At 36.5% G+C, this 20,619-nt stretch overlaps 1 protein-coding gene across 15 annotated transcripts in view; it reads left to right on the forward strand.

Annotated features, from left to right (window-relative positions):
- Nucleotides 1–20,619, forward strand: part of TLN2 (talin 2) — a 596,702-nt gene that overhangs the window by 252,687 nt on the left and 323,396 nt on the right. For 2 of the 15 annotated variants that reach the window (XM_056808077.1, XM_056808023.1), the window contains one exon: nt 1,218–1,309. The exons of 12 other annotated variants lie outside the window; for them this stretch is intronic. The gene's annotated coding sequence lies outside the window, so the exon portion shown is untranslated. Of the gene's footprint in view, nt 1–1,217; nt 1,310–2,082; nt 2,215–20,619 lie in introns of all 15 variants that reach the window. One more of the 15 variants, XM_007479527.3, reaches the window with a different exon arrangement.

The following is a 20,619-nucleotide window of genomic DNA, read 5'->3' on the forward strand; positions in this document are numbered from 1 at the left end:
TAAATGCACACATTAGTCAAGTTAGAAGTTATAGGCATCACTCTGCATCTAGAATCTGCTAGCTCTCTGCTGAGGGGAAAGAGGCATGTTTCACCATCAGTCCCCTGAAGGTGTGATTACTGCCTCTGTCGTAGTCTTAAAATCTTTTGATGCTCATGATAGGCTTGGGAGATGTAGAAGAGAGTTTTTATATCTTCCCCCTTCCCCAAATAACCACACTGAGGCTCAGAGAGTTAGTCATCTACCTAAACACGTAATAGGCAGAAGAATGGATTTAAAGACAGAGGGCTTCATTTCGAATTTTAACTTTGCAGCTTAATGTATGTAACCATAGTCAAATTATTTTTGCTATTGCGCCCAAGTTTTCTCACCTGTATAATGAGTAGATTTGACTAAGTGTTCTTTATTTGAGATCTTTTCTTATTTTAAAAATATTATGTTTAGTGGACTAAAATCTGAAATCTTCTGGAAAGTGGTCCAGCATGCTGTATAGTTTATCTGATTGTTAGCTGACTGTTCTGCCAGAGCAATGGTTCCCATTTAGTAAGCGGTTTATAAACCCTTTGGCTTGGTTCAAGGGGTTCATGCTAAAATGGCTTTAATAGTGCCTTAAGCATTAAATATTTGACCAATTACATTACAACTATCTTTTTCTTTTGTTTTAACGAAAACATCCATGTTTAAAGGGCCATAAGTGTGTTTCTTCATCAGAAACTGTCATGATCACACACACAACAATTTCGATGTTTGTGTACTGGTTACATCATTCTAGAACTGCCTCTGACTAAGCACCAAAATGTTTTTGAAGTTTCTCCACCTATCACCAGATTGTTTTCATAATGCTACAAGGGTTCAGTATCTGAATGCAAAGTAATAGCTGGGCAGAAACATGTGCATTCCCTCATTTGCACTCTATATACTACCAGAGCAGATCCCTTGTTCTCCTCTTTTATCCTTTAATCATTTCTCATCAGCTGTGTAATCATGTAAATCAAGATATTGCAAACTTTTGCATTCAAGTAGCATAAATGTCAGGTTGTTTAGAAACTATGATTGCTAGTCATGCCCGTTACAACTCATCTTGAAACCTTCAGGGACCATCAAAAGTAGTCTGCAGAAAAAAAAAAACAACACATTATTTCTTATTGCATAATTAAGATGGTTTTAAAAAATTTTATGCCTATACTTTCCTGTTTTTTTTTTCTTTTATCTGGCAGATTTTCAAATGAACTGGTTGGCAATACTAGTCAGTTGTTCAGAAGAGTTTCTGTGTTAGAGTCTTATCTGAAGAGATCTTTTCTTTACAAAGGTCAGTTTATATATAATCATTGTTTTAGAAAAGGAAACCATATATGCAATTGCATTTTATGTGCAATTTCCATTTAATGGAGTCCTTGTCATTAGCTAGTAAAAGAAGGAAATATTTTATCTCATAATTAGCCATTCATTTTTTGTCAGTTGAATTGGTGGATAAAAATAAAATATACATGACCATCTCTGAAAGAGAGCTAGCAGAATTCTACCATTTGCCACCTCATATTCACATAAGCAAGCCTGCTTTTATTCTTGTTTTAAATCAGAATTCAGGAAAAAACTCAAGTAAAACCAGATTTAAGACTGTCTTATATGGAGCCAAATTGGCTATATAAAGCATGATTAAGTTCATATATGGTTATGTTATAGTAAACATTTTCCAAGCTACAACATTTATATGTTATTGACATTAAACAAAATTTATAAAATAAAATTTAATAAAAGGTTTTCTAGGTAGTAATAAGCATATGAGGCCTTCCTGGATCACTTCTTTTAATTCTTATAGACTGTCAAACATAAAAGTCAATAATTATTTTATAATTCATTTTATAATTTTATTTTGAGAGTTTTTATAATTACAAGTAAAATAAAATTTTGTATTTTATAATTATAAAATTTTAATTTTAATTTGGAAGCTTTTCAGAAGCAGACATTTTCAATGTAGCTAATTAAACACAATGAATACATCTAAAAGAAAATTATGAGTAGTATGTTAAATTAATTCTAACAGATCAGAATTAATTTGTTGTTGTTGAAATGGATTTTCAGGACAAAGAAATTGGGGACATTATACTCAGAAGTTCTGTGTTCTAGGACCATGAGATTGTCTCATGTTTGATGCTGAGGTGCTCAAAGTGGAGCTGTTCAAAGGAAAGACTAGCATTTTGTTTACTCTTTCAGGTATTTTTTTCCTAATTAAAACTTTTTTGGGGGGCAACTAGGTGGCTCAGTGAATGTAGAGAGCTAGACCTAGAGATGGGAGATTCTGGTTCAAATATGACCTCTGATACTTCCTAGTGCATGACCCTGGGAAAATCACTAAACCTCTATTGCTTAGCACTAACATTCTTCTATCTTGTTACTGCTGCTTATCATTGATTCTAAGGCAGATGGTAAAGGTTTAAAAAAAAAAAAACCCCAGGCTTGTCAGAGTGCTGAACTATTTTATTACACATTAAGTGAATTGGTGGGTTAATTTTAGGTCTGACAGTGGTGTCCAAGTTGATCCTACTTGGTGGCATCCAACTTGTTGGAGCTGTCCCATGTGTTGAAATAATTGTACTTCCATGGTGCAATATATCATGATCTAGTTAACCTGCCTTTATCTTGCAGGATGGTTTATCTGTGAACTCTTTCTTCCGACTTAACTCATCTTTAAATGCCTGATGAGAGTTTAGGATCAGTCTGAATGCCATTTAGCCAATCTAACAAAGTTTTCTTACCTTTATTTTTTTTCTTCTTTCTGTAATTCCAATTGAGTTTCTACTACTGAGGTTATTTCTTTTTTCTCCCCAAATCAGAAAGTGATTAATATAAATACACACTCTGTTCACCACAGGTATGGAAATAAATATAAAATATTTTCTACTTTTCAAGTTTTTACAGTTTATTTGGAATAAGGCATAAATGTATCAAAAGCAGACTCTCAGAATGAGATACAAATTCTTCCAAAAAGAAAGTTTGATTCCTATTTGACAGGTATGAATTTTGGAAAAATTAAAATTATAAAGCATCATAACTATAAACATAGTTACTGCTTAGACAGGGAAGGAAGAAAAGGGAGGATCATTTATTAAGCACCTACTGTGTACCAAGTATTCTGCTAAGCACTTTACAAATCTCTTATCTTTTGATCTTCACAAACTACTTTGAAATGTAAGTGCTATTATTATTCCTCTTTTATAACTCAGCATGTGGAAGTTAAATAACTTGTCTTGGGTCATATAGCTAGTAAACATAGGGCTAAATTTGAACTAAGATCTTCCTGACTCCAGCAGTCTCTTCACTCTGTCATTAAATTCTACTTGGCCTTAATGGTTTTATATACACACACATGCATATACATACATATAGTTGGCAGTTTTGTAGTGATGGGAAAAGTCGATCTGTTTGAGAATTTTTAAAATTTTGAATCATAAAATCACTTTGTTTTCTAATCATTCCAAATTTCTAAATATACCTTCCGAGAAATTGAAACTTTGATGGTTCCCCTCTGCTCTTTTATTTACCAAGTGGCATACTTTGCATTTCATCTTGAAAAATTCTGACCAGGGTATTGTGCCCTTTCCACAGCTATGATTAAGTGCTAGAAAATGGAGGAGCTGAGCTTCTTTTAGATAGACATTAGCTGATTGATCTCTCTCTTGGCAAGATGCCTTTTATCCATTGACTGCCTTGGAAAACTAATTTCTTGGGTCTCTTCAAACTATAGACTCTCATACCCTGCTTTTTTTTAGTGGATTTAAAGGAAGTAAGACAGTAGAAGAGGATAGCAGGAATTTCAGGGCTTCCCTGAAAGTAAAATAACCTTAGTAAAAATTAAAATTCACTAACTAATACCATTTGGTTCTTTTGTTTTGATGTAAACTATGTTAAGGTTCCAGTCTTGAAGCAGAGAAAGCATAAGTTGCCTTGAGGGGACTGAACAAAAACCCAAGTTGAGTGAATGAATGAGATAATCAACCACAACCACATCTTGGCTCACTGAAGGGCTTTGGAAGAAATCAGGTGTAGGGATCGGCAATTAAGGTATTCAGGCAGCCATGAGCCATTAGTACTTCACAGGATTAAAAATTATGCATTAGTTTCTTAAAAGACAGTGAATATGATTAAAGTGCTATGTTTAAAGCTGTACTTAATGACTCATGATTAAGTGATTGAAAGCTGAATTTTGGAGTAAGCTGCCATTCTGACCTTAGTTTAGCTTCCTCTTTATCATATAGAAAGCATTTGAAAGCTTTCTTTCAATAAGGAAAAAAGTAGGGAGCAAGAAATACTTTCCCCTATGCTTATCCATCTCATTGATCTTGCTGACATGTTATTAAGGTCCTTGAGGCCCCTTTATGTCGTCTCTGCTTTGGGGGTCACTCAGTATCCCATCATTTAAGATTCCAAAGGAGCTCTTTAGTATCTGTAACACCTCAAAGCCCAGTTAGCTGCCAAACTGGAAAATTAGTCCCATGATTTTTGAGAAACAACTCTTTAGCTTTGGGGAAAAGATAATAGCTATCCAGTATTTGTAAAAAAAAAAAAAAAAGGTCACACTGTATTGATCAGAATGGGTTTTAAATCAGTAAAGTGAAGTTGTTTCCTGTACTGCCTTTCCTTCATTAAAAATGTAATATTTTGTGCTCCTGCCACTATTCTATTTGCAGAATTGGTTGGATTACAATTCCTCATGGGTAACATCAGCTCCTCCTCTTCCCTGTGTAATATCCTTGGAGGGATGTGGGAGTCGTCATTATCAGCTGATGGTGTTTTCAGGCATACACTTTTGGCTGTGCCTCAGAATGCATTTCCAGGCTACTCAGTGAATGCTTCAGAACAGTAGCAACAACAACAACAACAACAACAACAACAACAACAACAACAACAACAATAATAATACTTAAGCCATTTTTCAAAAGTAAACTCATCAATTCATGAATATATTCAAATTTCCTTGAGCAGTATCTCTTGGCTAATTGTGTTCATTAGATAATTGTGCTTAAAATTCAAAGGCCCCTAACACAAGAATTTTCTCTTTTAAAAAATTTAATGGAATACCATTAACTTAAAGTCTCTGGAATATTGACCTAGAAAGGTAGAGTTACCTCCATAGTCTCTGAAATGAGAGAATTTTTTTTTCATTTTTCATGCAGTAAAATGTAAGGTTCCTGAGGTCATGGACTAGCTTACTTTTGTCAGTATCTACTTGGCATAGTTCCTTGTTTGCTTTAAAAAAAAAAAACCTGATAAGAAAGAGGTAAAAGAAGTGAATGAAATAAATAAAAAAAACCTGACCTGGGATATCATTGATATAAGGCAGTGATTCTCAGATCTTTTGACCTTTGAACTTTACAATTTAAAAATTATTGAGAACCTCCTCTCACCTCCAACTTCCATGTAAGAGGTTTTGTTTATGTGCTCGATGTCAAGATTTACCATATTAGAAATTAAAGCATCTTTGTACTATTATGAAAAATATTTTCATCCCCCTAAAAGAAAACCAGCATAGGGGAGGAGGTGAGGAGTGTAACTCCACTGATGCCGCTTAGTATCTGTTCTGCAATTTGGAAATGTGGAGAGGCTTACAGATTTGCTCTGGACCACATAGGTCCAGTGCATCTGTAGGAATATAAGTTAGGGATAGGCTGATTTCAAAGGATTAGTTAAAAGAAGGGAATTTTGAGATAAACCCTGGGAAAGGATTCTGGGTAGGAAAGGAGTTGTGGGAGTCTAAACTGAAAATAACCAGACTATCCCTAACTTATATTCCTATGGGTCATTCTTCCTCTGAGGTTGGTTTTCTGTCCATTACATCGTTGGTGTCAAACTCAAAATAGGTCCACCAAACCATGTATAAGGATCTCTATGGACCATATGTCAAATTAGAAAATCCTACATGTTTATTAGTTCTTCATCAATCAATCAATCAATTAATTAATTTTGTTGACTATTTCTTAGTTATATTTTAGTTCTTTTTTTTAAACAATATTTTATTTGGTCATTTCGAAACATTATTCATTGGAGACAAAGATCATTCCCCTGCCCCCCCCCCATAGCCGACACGCAATTCCACTGGGTATCACATGTGTTCTTGATTCCAACCCATTTCCATGTTGTTGGTATTTTCATTAGAGTGTTCATTTAGAGTCTCTCCTCAGACATGTCCCTTCAACCCCTGTAGTCAAGCAGTTGCTTTTCCTTGGTGGTTTTACTCCCACAGTTTGTCCTCTGCTTGTGGATAGTGTTTTTTCTCATAGATCCCTGCAGATTGTTCAGGGACATTGCATTGACACTAATGGAGAAGTCCATTACGTTCGATTGTACCACAGTGTATCAGTCTCTGTGTACAATGTTTTCCTGGTTCTGCTCCTTTCGCTCTGCATCACTTCCTAGAGGTTGTTCCAGTCTCCGTGGAATTCCTCCACTTTATTATTCCTTTTAGCACAATAGTATTCCATCACCAACATATACCACAATTTGTTCAGCTATTCCCCAATTGAAGGGCATCCCCTCATTTTCCAATTTTTGCCACCACAAAGAGTGCAGCTATGAATATTCTTGTACAAGTCTTTTTCCTCATTATCTCCTTGGGGTACAAACCCAGCAGTGCTATGGCTGGATGAAAGGGCAGACAGTCTTTTATCGCCCTTTGGGCATAATTCCAAATTGCCCTCCAGAATGGTTGGATCAATTCACAACCCCACCAACAATGAATTAATGTCCCTAAGTTATATTTTATTCTGGTTCAAGTTGTAACGGAATGTTGTAGGCCATATGTGACCCAAGCCTGTTTGACACTCCATAGTAGCTTAATAGTCCCCCCCCCCAAAAAAAAGAAGGGTACTTAATAAATATTATTCTGGATTGATTGATTGTGAAATTCTCTTGTTTGGGGAACTAAAAGCTTCATTAAGGTAATCTAATTTATTAACTAATAGAAAACATGAGGACAAAAATTAGAACTCAGAGTGCTCATAGAATTTATTAAATGCAAAGTTTCTAATACAACTAACTGATCTATTGACATATATATTGGGAATTTCTGAACTTATGACAAGTAACAGGACATGGGACATTTTATCATGTTAATTCAATATTGCTAAATTCATTATACTAGCACTAGGTTTAGTTCTGTCACCACACCTTATCTGGAAAGCTGCTTCATCCTTCTTAACTTTCTGTCTTCATAGTCTGTAGACTTTTTTTTATCTTGGTCATACTCTTTACTGATCAGCCAAAATGAAGTTTTTTTTGTTCCTCACATGACATTCTGCTTTCTGTCTCTCTTCTAACATAACTAGAATGAATGGGCTTTCTTCTCACCATATACTCTTAGAACCATGAATGTGCTTTTGTAGATCAAATGCTAACTTTCTGCATGAGATCTTTGTTAATCCCCACATATCCATCCTTGTCCTCCCTGCTCCCATTACCTTGTGTTTATTTTGTATTTAATTTATATTTACTTATAAGTTTGTGTTGTTTCTTTCATTTAGAATGGAAGCTACTAGAGGACAAGGATTGTTTCATTTTGAACTTTGTATACATAGTACCAAGAAAATGGTATCCAGAGTACAAGTTCCTTAGTACATACTTGTTGACCTATTAATTTACAGACTTGTTCTTGACCTTGGTTTTTCTCAGCCTTCTTAACTTCTCTTCCAAGCACTGAGACTGTCAGTTTGTTTCTGAACTCATAGGGACATTTGCCTACTAAGAGTGTTGGACATAAAGTCAGGTAGATTCGAATTCAAATTCTGCTTTAAATGCTAGCATTTACACCCTTGACGATTCACTGAACTTGGTTCCTTCTCTGTAAAATGAGGATAATAATACCTACCTCATTGGTGATTGTGAGAATCAAACGTAGTAACATGTTAGTATAACAGGGGGCAACTGGGTGGCTCAGTGGATAGAGAGCAGACCTAGAGATGGGAGGTCCTGAGTTCCAATGTGGTCTCACCTAGGAGAAAGAACACCATCCACATCCAGAGGAAGAACTGTGGGAGCAGAAACACAGAAGAGAAACAACTGCTTGATCACATGGGTCGATGGGGATATGACTGGGGATGTAGACTCTAAGCGATCACCTGTAAGAGAGGATACTTAGACTCAAGCTGCCAGAGGCACAAGACAAGTGGGGGAAGGGCAAGAGGAACAGAGAATTCCAGAGAAAGAACAGAGAAGAGCTGAGAAGATCCAGGCAGTTAATTTCACTTCTCTTTGGGAAGCCCTTCAGGAAGGTTGCTCTGAAAGCACCTCTGAGCCCTGGTCATCCTGGGAATCCAGACCCCCTGAATCCAGCGGAAAACAACAGGAGCGGATAGGACTTTTGATCTAAAACTGTCCACCCCAGGAAGATTTCCTCTCCATCCCTCCAAAATAGCTCTTGAACTTCCTATTATAACTAGGACAGTTAGAAGTCAAGACTGCTCTCACAATTGACCCCAGAGGGCCAGGCAGGCACAGCCTGATCCTGCAGGATTTGGGGAGAAAGGGGTTCAATTGTTAGATTTTAGAGACTTCCTATTTCCCATTTTCCCAAAACCTTATCTCTCAATTTTCCTTACCTTGCCCTTTCTGTGTTCCTCAAATAAATAGCTGTTCTATAGATCTAGTGCCTGCTCACAATATGTAGGGGAAGGGACCAGAAGCTTTGGGGAGGAGAACTATATTTCCTCCCCAAGGAAGAAGAAGCTGTTTAGTCCTGGATTTACTTCAGCCCTGCCTCTGAAGAAAAGTAGTCAGTAACTCTGAAGATAGCTAGTGTGGGTTTATTGAGGAAGGAGAGGAAAAAACTATCCTCTACCCTTTAGCTCCATTTCATCTCTACCACACTCTGATCCTGAACTCAGTGGTGGGGGACTCCAGCCCTTTTCCCCCTCCATTACCCTCCCTGGTGCAAATATCAATAATATGGAAGTAGGTCTTGATCAATGACACATGTAAAACCCATGGAATTTCTCTTTGGCTATGGGAGGGGGGTGGGAGGAGGCAAGGGAAAGAACATGATTCTTGTAAGCATGGAAAAATTTTCTTAATCTATTAAAAAAAGTGCTCTCAGACATTTTCTAGCTGTGTGACCTTGGACAAATCATTTAACCCCCATCACCTAGCCTTTCCATATATATATATATATTTTATTATTACATATGCAAAATATGTACAATATTTATTATTATGCATTACACATGCACATAAATATATAATGCTGATTCTGAGGTAGAAGGTGAGAGTTTCTTTAAAAATATGAATATAGTCCTTTGTAAATCTTAAAGGGACATATAAATAGTAGTCATTATTATCATAAGGCGGTCCCAGTTCTCGCTGACAGGTTCTGGCCTGTGATTGCACATTTCCTGGAGTAATAGTGACTGTTACTATGTTTCCTTTTTGTTACTTTCCTAGAAATATGTATGCTATTTCGGACTGTGCTGTCATACATAAAAACTTGTTGTTTATAATGGAAGGGCTCTGCTTAATCACCCATTATGTAAATTTGGTTTGAATAGAAGCTATTGTAGGATCTCCCTCTAATGTGCAGCGTTTTTGAACCTTGGATTGACCCCTGCACAATTGAACAAGCCTGCAGAAATAGCTTTTGGGGGAAGTTCTGGTGATTCGCTGCTGGTTAGCTCAGAGCACAGTAAGTGTGCTTTCTAGCAAACCCACAGGATGCCCCTGCCCCCTGTTGAATGGATGATAATGGGATTTGAACTCTTTAGAATTGCCCTGTACCCTAAATGTAGGGGGAAATGGCCACATCATAGCTGTATGCTCAAAGGCTTGATTAAATCCCCAGTTTCCTAATGTAAGGCACTGATCTAATGACTTGGATAGATTAGGAATTTCTGAACATATGATGGCAACCAACTGGACTTTGACCTTAAATTTGGCAGTAATAGGTCATTATTTCACACTAATTCAATAATGCCAAATGTCTTTGTGCAAATGTAGTCATTGCAGCATCCACTAGTTTACTGAGCAAATGGAAAGTATGTGCTTTGGGACCAAGCTTAGTTCTTGATTATGATAAATGGCGAGTCTTCCTTCTGTGCTGAATCATAGAATCTTTGGGCTTGATGAGACAATTCAGAGCAAAGGTCCATTGGTACAGTGGAAAAGAAGGCAGTATTAAGAGTCAAAGCACCTGGATTTGAACCCTGGCATTTATGAATTTTAACTGTGTTCCCGTGGGCAAGTTGCTTACTTTCTTTCTGCATCAGTTTTCTCAGGTAAAATAAGGAAGCTGAATTCAATGACTCTTAAATTCTTTTCCATCTCTTAATCCTGGGCTTGCTTGCCATGTCCAGTCATAGCCACTCTGGACCTCAGTTTTTTCATCTGTTAAACGATTAGACCTCTCGGATCTCTTCCAACTCTAAACCTATACTCCTACTATTTGGCCTATCATGTTTCTTTCATTGATTGAGTTCTCTTGGTGGTTCTAATTTGCTTATGAATTTTTAATTATTTCATTTTTGTTACACAAAATAAATGATAAGCAAATGGTCCACATTAAAGTTAACTAGGATCCGAGTTCTAATAGCTCAATCCTAATCTGCTTTTTTTTTTTTTTTGGTGTATAGATTTTAGTTCGTGTGAGGTGTTTTGTATATATTAAAAGGTTTCCCCAAGAATACATGGTCCAACACGTACAAATGGAATTTATAAGGAAACTAATTTGATGGCGTAGATGGATATTTTAGAGGACAAACTGGGTCATGAGTCTATTCCAGATTTCTAGCCAAGTAATTGAAATGCATCCTGAGATACACTGGAACAGAACCCAGTGGTTTCATTAGGTGAATGAAATACCCCAAATCAAAAGAGCCTTTCTTGTTACCCCACACTAAAAATTCCACAAATAAGTAATCCTCACTTTATTTACCTCTAAGGGATGATAGAATGACTCATTCCTGCTAGTATTAGAACTCTTGGCTCCACACAGTCTAGGGTGTCCAGAATTCTCATACCCTTCTGCTCTATCCTTTGGAAAGTTTCATATAATTGCAACATGCCCATTTTTATAAAAGTCCAATTTTGGCCATTGCATCATCCTTGTTATCGCTAAAGCATTCTCACTGGAAGCCTGGATTCAGGGAGCACTCAGAGCTAAGGGAGGTACAGTTTATTTATTTATTTAGAATTCATAGGATGTATAGCAGTACGGGGCAAAAAAAAATTAAATAAGGCAGCCTTTGGGTTTCAAATACCTTGTTTTTTAATAATTTTATGGCTAATGGATTGAAAACCTAATATTCTCCCTCTACCTTAAGCCTACCATGACAAGGTCACCTCTGGTTCAGGCCCCTTTGTCTCAATCTGTGGACACAGAAACTTGATTAGCAATTCCTAGGAGAGTAATCAAGTCCAAATTATTTTGTGAGTCATGATGCTACTTTAATTAATTGACAGTGAAAAATCTCATTCCCCAAATAATTATCATTTTCTATCAACTTGTTTGTTTACTCTTTTCCCTTAAGATAGACTACCAGGTACTCTAATCCTTTTCTTATTCATTCAGCCAGAAGGGACTTTTCCCTACCTCTGAACTGCTGCATTTCTGCTTTATTCCACACATCTAGTACTTAAATGCTGCCCTGTGTAAGAATGTGTAATAATTATTTTCTTATGTGTCTTATCTCTCAAACTAAATTGTAAGTTCTCTGAAAATGAGGATTATGTCAGGTACGTTTTTGGCACCTGCAGCCTTGAGCTCAGTTCTCCTGTATAACTGATTCTCAATCAAGAATTGTTGAATGAATGAATTGCCAGTATAAGATTTTAGATGTTTTTCTCCCTTTAATTTTAGTATTGAGATTATTCCAACTATTCCAACATACATTTAGTAAGTGGCTGCTGTATGCAGTGTCGTTTGATATAAAGTCAAAACAAAAATGACCTCTTCATGGGAAGAACTTTCATTCTACAGGGAGAGGAAGAGCCACAAATTTAAAACAGATAGAGAAATCTTTCACCTAGTACCTACTGTGAACAACATTTATATAATAATAGTCTGTGATCATGATGTAGAAACCATAATTACTAGCTTACAGGGACAGGGACTGGATCTATGATTTCATTGGAAGAGGAAATTCTCTCTACCAATACAGCATCATCTTTTTTAGCTTAAAGTCTTAGTTGTCTAGGTCAATGAAAGTTTGAGTGACTTGACCAGGGTCACTTAGTGTCAGAACATATGTCATAGGTTGGATTTGAACCTGTGTTTTCTGGCTTGGAGGTCAGTACTTTATCTTCTACATCATATATTTTCTAAATCAGATAACTTATACAGGGATTAATTCCCTCTTGTTGAAAACAAGAAATTGAAATTGAAATGAAAAAAAATTCCCATGTTGAAAACATTTTAAAAACATGAATTATATGAACCAGGAAATAATAATAGATTAATCATCAATATCAGGCAATCTCTAGGATCTATGAGGGCATAAAGAAATATAAAACATGATTCTCTCCAATTGAGACAACACAAATCCAAAAAAATTGCAAAAACTGGATATGACGAACATCAAGTGAATTTGACAGATCCTAAATAATGGGAATGCAAAGAAAGAAGAGACTTCTTCTGACTGTGAGAGTTAGGGGAGACTTGCTAGACCTTGGAAGATAGTTATACTTTGGTAGGTGGAGAGGTTTAAGGAGAATACATCAGCCAGGGATTATGGATTGAACAAAGGTGAAGAAACTGGAGAGTGTGAGCTAGGTTTTGAATCAGTTTAATTGCAGACCAAGTTTCTCTTAGTGAGCAAGGATTTATTAAGTGCTTGTGTGGCAGTCACTGAGCTAAGCACTGGCGGTGGGGCATAGGAAGGCACCCCTTCTCTCAAGAAGATCACACTTTAATGGGGAAGACAGTTTGCACATAGCTATGTGTTCAAGATATAGAGAAATCCATACAGACCTGTGTAGCTATCTATAAGAGAGAGAGATCTATAGAAATAAATATGCTGCATAAAATAGATGTCCCTGTATCTTAGGTAACTATACTAAAGATATCCATCTATCTTTTCTATACCTATTAATAAGATATATAACTATATCTATAGAACTATATGTGATAGATATATCCCTACATCTTAGAAATATATATATATATATATATAACAGTATATCTGTTATATATATATATAGGAGAGATTTAGCTATATATATTAATCATATCTATAGCTATAACTATAGAACTATATGATAGACATATCCCTATATCTTAAAATATATATATATATATATATAAAACAGTATATATAAAGATATATGTGAGATCCATATATCTTATCCATATCTATAGTCTATTTTTTAGATAGCTTTAGAGATGTGGATCTATCTATTTAGAGAATAAATGTAAGATAAACTAAGAAAGAAAGGATTGAGGTGGGATAGGGATTACTGGCAAAGGCTTCTTCCAAAAGGTATAATATGAAATTGAGCCTTGAAGGAAGCTAGAAAAGTGGAAGAAGGGAAGGAAAGCACTTGCAGCAGGGAAAGAGAAAGAAGGGCATATGGTAAGAGATTCAGCATCAGGAGACAGAAGGTATTATGTGCATGGCAAGTAGCCTAGTGCAGCTGGATTATAGAGTGTTGAGAGGGGAGTTAAATGTAAAAGGTCTGGAAAGGAGGAAAAGCACCAGGTTGTGAGGCCCTTTAAATGCTGCAGTATTTTCTATTTGATGCTGGGTATAAGAAGGTTAGTCGTGTTTATTAAGTTGTAGGGCAGCATGATCTAGTCTTGTGCTTTAGGAAAATCACTTTGGCAACTGAGTGAAGTATAGAGTAGAATGGTGAGAGTCTTAGGGAGGGAGACCAATTAAAAGACAATTGAAATATTCAAGGTGGTAGAGGCTCTGAGGAGCATAAAGAGGAGAAATATGATAAAGAAAAGATCTGGCAATGGACTCAGGCTGTAGGATAATTGAGGAGCAAATGATGACACCTAAGTTACAACCCTGGATGACAAAGAGTACCTTATCATAGTAGTATGTTATTTATTCATTGTTCTGCCACGTCCCACTCTTCATGATCTCACTTGGTGTTTTCTTTGCAAAGAACCTGGAGTAGTGCCATTGCCTTCTCCCATTCATTTTATTAGATGAGGAAACTGAGTCAGAGTTAAAGGCTTGTTCAGGGTCACACAGCCACTGAGGCCAGATTGGAACTCAGGAAGATGTCTTCCTGACCCCAGACCTAGTACCCTATTTACTGTGCCACCTAGCTGCCTATATCAAAACATTGACACTGATTGCTAAATTGGAAAGAAGGGAAGATTTGAGGGAAAAATAATGAGTCCTTTTGTACTCATTGGGAATTGAGATGCCTTTTGGACCTCATATTTGAGATGTCCAAAAAACAGTTGATGACTTTGGATGGAGTTCAGGAAGTTGTCATTAGGGCTGGATTTATCAATCTGAGAATCACCTGCATATTGATGAAAGTTGATTTATGACAATTGATAAGATCATGAAGATAGTTATAGAGGAAAAAGAGATGAGCTTGGAGACACCCATGGTTAGTGCATGACCTGAATGAATATACCAAAATGTAGTCTTAGAAGGAGTGGTCCAACAGGTCAGAGGAGAGCCTGGAGACAAGAGTGTCACAAAAACCTAGAGAATAGAGATTATTGCAGAAGAGAATTTGATCAACAATATTGTATGCCACAGATGTGTCAAAAAGGATGATGAATGAGAAAATGCCATTAGACTTTTGGCAACAAAGAGATCATTAGTAACTTTGGAGAGGGGGTGGTTCGAATGATTAGTTGGAAAGCAAGATAGATTGCAGAAGGTTTGGAAGTGGGTGAGAGGAGAAGTGGCTGCATCCTTTATAGAATGTTTTCTCAAAAGGGAAGAAGAGGGCTAGAAGAGGATAACCTAAATAGGATGACCTTATCAAGTGATGGTAGACTTAAGAAAAATATTGGGGAGAGATGGCTATGTTTAAGGCAGCAAGAAGGGAGTCAGTGGGAAGGAAAAGTTAGAGGTTAGAGAGAGAGACTCATAATATTGGAATGGGCAATTTTATGGTGAACTAGGGAGAGGACAGAAAGAAGTAGTAGTATAGTATATGCTATAGGTTATATGCCTTGGTGAGGCATATATGCCTCTCTTCATGAGAAAGAGAAGTGAAGAGAAGATAGTATAGGGAAAATGAGAGGAAAGAAGAAGTGCCAGAAAAATTATCTAATTTCTTCCATTTGGGTATTGTAAAATGTTAAATTGAATCTTAATGTTTTTAGAGATTTATTAATGGTCATTGGAAATCAAGGAATAAAGAGGATACAAAATAAAGACCATGTGCCCATGGCTGATTAGCTCATTTCAAAATCCCCACTCATCACTATTAAGCCAAGACCCCAAAGAAGCCCAAGAGGACTGCCTGCTTCCTAATATACTCTGTCTTCAGGAAGTACATAGCGACAGGAAGTCAGTGGGCTCCCGGGAAATGTAGTTCTTTTTTTTAGGGTAACAGATTTTCAATTATACATTATGAGCCTGGGTCATCAGTGGAGAGAATAGAGTAAAAAGGCTAGAAAGATGGTTTGGGGCCAGATCTTAAGGAATCTTGTCCATTTCCATCCATTTTATCCATATAGAATGAAGTACATCTAAATAAATCTGTATTTTGTCCTATAGATAAAGAAGAGCCATTGAAATTTCCTGTTAGGGATGGAGGAGGCCTATAAGATCACATTATTTTAAGCAGCCTGATGCATTGGAGACAAGGAGCCCCTTTAGGAAGCAATTATGATACTCTCAGTGTTTAAATTTTTTTGAACTGTGATTTCCTTGATGTAGGGTGGTACAAATTCAAAACTTTCTTTGCAGTTAGAGTTTTAGTATTGCCTTGGTGCATGAAAAATTAAGAATCTTGTCCAGGGTCTCATAGCTAGAGGTTAGAGGTTGGACTCTGGCTTGGAAACTGGCCTTCCATCCATTGTATCAAATTGCCTTTCAGTTATATGTGTTCAAGGATGAAAGAAGGAGCAATTTTCTGGAGAACTAGGAAGGCCATTTAACAAAGGGGCATCTAAGTTTAGGTAGTGGCAGTCATAGTGGAAAGAAGGTAACAATATAAGGTTCAAGGTAAAGAAAGAATTCCTAGGATGTTGCTGATTAGATATATGAGGGTGAGGAAAGTAAAAATATCTGAGGCATGGTTAAAATCAAAGAATCTAATCATCACTTGGTCAAGTTTTTTCAAAGGAAGGTATTCTAGCAACCCAAGAGAAATTAGTGTCTTTGGGTCTCATTGTTAGTCCCTTCCCTATTTTTTCCTATGACATATGAAGATATTAATGCCTTCCTTTGGCTTCTTTGTTTTAGCTGTAGATTCATTGTTGGAGAAATGGCGAACATTTGTAGTAACCATATCATAACAAAAGGGAAAATGTATTTTTTACATAATGGAAAAATTTTTAGAGCAACTTTTAAAATGTCACTTCAGATTAATGCAGGGAGCTTGGATGCCTTTTAGAAAGTGGGTCAAGTGATTTCATGTTTATGTATGAGGAAGTTATAGTATAGTTTTAGGTTTACCTAACATTTTCTGATGTGGCAGTTAATATTGGTGCCCCAAGCCTAAACCGTATTGTGGCAAAATATAATTAAAACAAATCTGGTTAGTTTGTTTACTCTTTATAAGAGCAGATGTTTTAAACCTCATGTTCTTTCTACTTTATGGTGTAATAAAAGTAAAGAGCTGCTTGTTAAATTTCATAACTACCAATTACAATGAACTTCTCTCCCTAACTGTAAGTAACAGTGATTAAGAATTTAAGGGACTAAAAATCAAATCTCCCTTCCCAAATCTCTTCATTAAATTTTGATAGACCAGCTTGAAGTGGAAGAAGTTCTGAACAAGAGGAAGTTTGATATGGTTTTTAAAAAAAGAATACTGTGTTTGGAGTCAGATTTGGGTTCATTTCTGTCTGCCTCATTAACTGTATGACCACTTCCTTTCTTTGCCCCTACTTTCCTTATCTGTAGTATAAAGGGACTAGATGGTCTCAGGTTCTGAATTCTCAACCATTTGGTACTTGAGATTAATCATTTTATGAAATATCATTTTCTATTAAAAATAGAAATGAACATCAGAATAGTTTCTCTGAAATTATTTAAATATTATTCAGACTATGAATGAAGCTAATCTTTATGGAAAGTGCTTTTCTACTGGGACTAGCATTTGAAGGCATAAGTTAGCAGGGAAAATATTCAGTGAGATGACCATAGAGATAAGGATTAAATAATCTATAGTCCAGTGTTTTCTCTGTATTAAGATAATTTTACTAATGATGATGATGAATAGTTAACAAGTATGTAATACTTTAAGATTTACCAAAAACATCTCACATATGCATATAAGCACATCTATGTGCTTGTATGATATGTGTTTGCCTGTAATGTGTTTGCAGAGTATAGTGTGAGCCCCTTGAGGGCAGGGTCTGTTTTTGTGTTTCTTCCATTTCCATATCCAATCCCTGGCATATAGTTAAGTGCTTATTAAGCAAATGCTAGATTAAGCCATCTTCCCACCAACCATGAGGGTTAGGTATGCTATTAATCTCCATTTTATAGATGAAGACTCTGAGCCTGAGAGAGTTTAAATGACTTGATTAGCATCACACAACTACAAAGTATTTGAGGTAGGATTTAAACTTAGATCTTTCTCACTCTTGTTTCTAGTTTCACCAGCCATTATTTCATAGGACCCCTAGTAATTAATCTGAAAGACATTGATTCACCAGGAGAAATGGTGTTGCTTCTTATCTTCCTTTTCTACAGTTTCCAATTAATCAATTAATAAATGTTTATTATATGCCCAAACCAGCTGGCAAAGATGATAGAACCGCTGTACCTGGAATCATGAAGACTCCTTTTCCTGAGTTCAAATCTGGCCATAGACACTTACTAGCTGTATGACCCTGAGCAAGTCTGTTCCTATTTGTCTTAGTATCCTCCTCTGTAAAATGAGCTATTGAAGGCAATGGCAAACCCATCTAGTCTCTGCTCAGAAAGCCCTAACAGAGGCAACATGACTGAAATGACTAAAAACCACCACCACCACCACTAAGTGCCTACCACATTCCAGGCACAAAAGAGGCAATAGACAGCCCCTGATATTAAAGACCTGACAATCTCATGATATTTTCTAGTTTCTATCTTATGAATTTCCTTTTTTCCTTCTCAGTAGGAGAAACTTGCAACCTGTGGGTGACTGCTAGACTTTTAGGGATTCTTTCTTGTTTTATAGACATATCTTGATGTTTGCATGGCAAGAGCTACTTTCTTCCATGTCCACTCCTTGCTTTCTTTGCCTTATTCCAAGGGCCTCTTTTTCTCTCCAGGTTGTTGTTGAGGAGCATCCAGCAAAAGGAATAACAACAACCCACTCCCTCCCCCAAGCCCAGCCTTATAATGCTAAATAATGTTGTTGACAGTAATGGGATCACTGAGGAGGTAATTGTTTTTGATTTGGCTTCCAGAAATCAAACCTGATTCTGAGTTTTGAAAGGGTGATGGTAACCAGGTTTCATAAATGGATTAGTAATCCCATTTCAGTTATGGTTGTAGGCTAAAAGGGTCTCCATTCCTTCCTTTGCTTCTTTTCCTCCCCTTCCTTACCCTCCATCCTTGCCTATTTTCCTTTGATTTCCCAATAGCAGCTGAGTGTCTGTCATACATAAAATGCCTTACATCATAAAGACCTTCAGTCAAAGGGAAATGCCCCCAGATAGACAATATTTCAGTGCATGCTTTAAAGAAAGTGCCAGGAATAATAAATGAAGGGGTTGGTAATGAATCCCATGGTCAGGTGAGCCTTTGCAGATGCCCTCTCTCCCCATGAGTGCTGTGCCCTTGGTTCCCCTGGACCCTTACTGGTTTATTTGATTCAGCAATAGACCCTCCCTCACCCTTTCCAAGCTCACAGATTGTGTACTCTGTTGGCAGACCCATTATAATTCAATTAAAATGTATTGTGATTCAAACAACAGAACAATCTGTGACTTTGCCTCTGCCCAGAGCCTTCCTGCCTGCCTGATGGTCTAGCTTGCCCCTACTCTCCTTTATGGATTCTTCATCTCCCCCATACAGGGTCTGAATGGGTTATCAGCTGTATTCCTAGCATGTGGGTGCCATCTTCTTTGGGACCCTCTTCTCCCTGATTCTAAAAAAGTAGCTAACTTAAAGCAGTGGGTAGAGTTCTGGTCCTAGAATAAAGGAGACCTCATATCAAATCTTGACCTAGATACTGTCTAACTGTATGATCTTGGGCAAGTTGTGTTACTTCTCTTAGCCACTCTTTTTCCTGTAAAATATAGATAATTATTTCACCTACCTCCTAGGGCTGTTGTAAGGATCAAATGAGTTAGCATAAGTGCATTGCTACCATATAAATGCAAACTTTCATCTTCCTCCTCCTCCTTATTATCTTATATTCAAAGTACTTAGAGCAATGAATCAGTTGCCTGGCCATCTCCTAGCTCTCTATGGTTTAGCATTTGTGTTTCTAGGGATTTGTTGAAATGGAACCTTGCCAGGCAGAGAGCAAAGAATATTGGGGGTTGGGGGGGATTGGTCTGATTATTAATAATTTTTTTCTTTTCTTTATTAGTAAAAATCATCATATTAATTAGCATTCATATAGACCTTGAAGTTTTGTAAAGTACTTTATATGGATTAACTCATTTTAGCCTCACCCCTGTGAGTATAAGTGTAATCCTATAAAAGTTGTTAAATATCACCATTTCAAATGAATTAGGTCAGGGAGTCTGTGCCTCTGTGATATCAAAACAATTTTCTAAATAATACTAAGACATTTTAAGTTCTAATACAATAAGTGTCAGTGACTGATAAAGTTCTTTGGAGTTACAAGAATCATCTCCCCATGTAGGTATATCAGTAATTTAACCTTATTGAATGTCTTTTGATTTCTTTTTTCTTGTTTATCCTTTTATGCTTCTATTGAGTCATGTTTGAGAGTCAAGTTTTCTGTTCAGCTCTGGACTTTTCATCAGGAATATTTGAAAGTCCTCTATTTCATTTAATATCTATTTTTTCCCCTGAAGAATTATGCTTAGTTTGCTGGGTAACTGATTCTTGGCTGAAGCCCTACCTCCTTTCTCCCCTAGAATATCAAATTCGAGGTCCTCCAGTTCTTTAATGTAGAAGCTGCTAAGTCTTGTGTTATCCTGATTGTGGCTCCACTATATTTGAATTGTTTCTTTTCGATTGCTTGCAATATTTTCTCATTGTCCTAAGAGTTCTAAAATTTGGCCGTACTTTTTGTGGGGATATATTCATACTCTGGGGATATATTCGAGGAGGTGATCGGTAGATTCTTCCAATTTCTATTTTTCCCTTTGGTTCTAGAATATTCGAGTAGTTTTCCTTGATGATTTCTAGGCTCATTTTTTTTAATGATAACTTTCAACTAATACATTAATTCTTTAATTATCTTTCCTAGATTTATTTTCCAGGTCAGTTGTTTTTCAAATGAGATATTTCAATTCCAACAAAATTTTATTCTTCTATTTTGTTTTTGTTTTTACTTTGTTTCTTAATGTCAAATGAAATCATT

This window comes from Monodelphis domestica, chromosome 1 (genome assembly GCF_027887165.1).
Source record: "Monodelphis domestica isolate mMonDom1 chromosome 1, mMonDom1.pri, whole genome shotgun sequence".
Classification (NCBI taxonomy): domain Eukaryota; kingdom Metazoa; phylum Chordata; class Mammalia; order Didelphimorphia; family Didelphidae; genus Monodelphis; species Monodelphis domestica.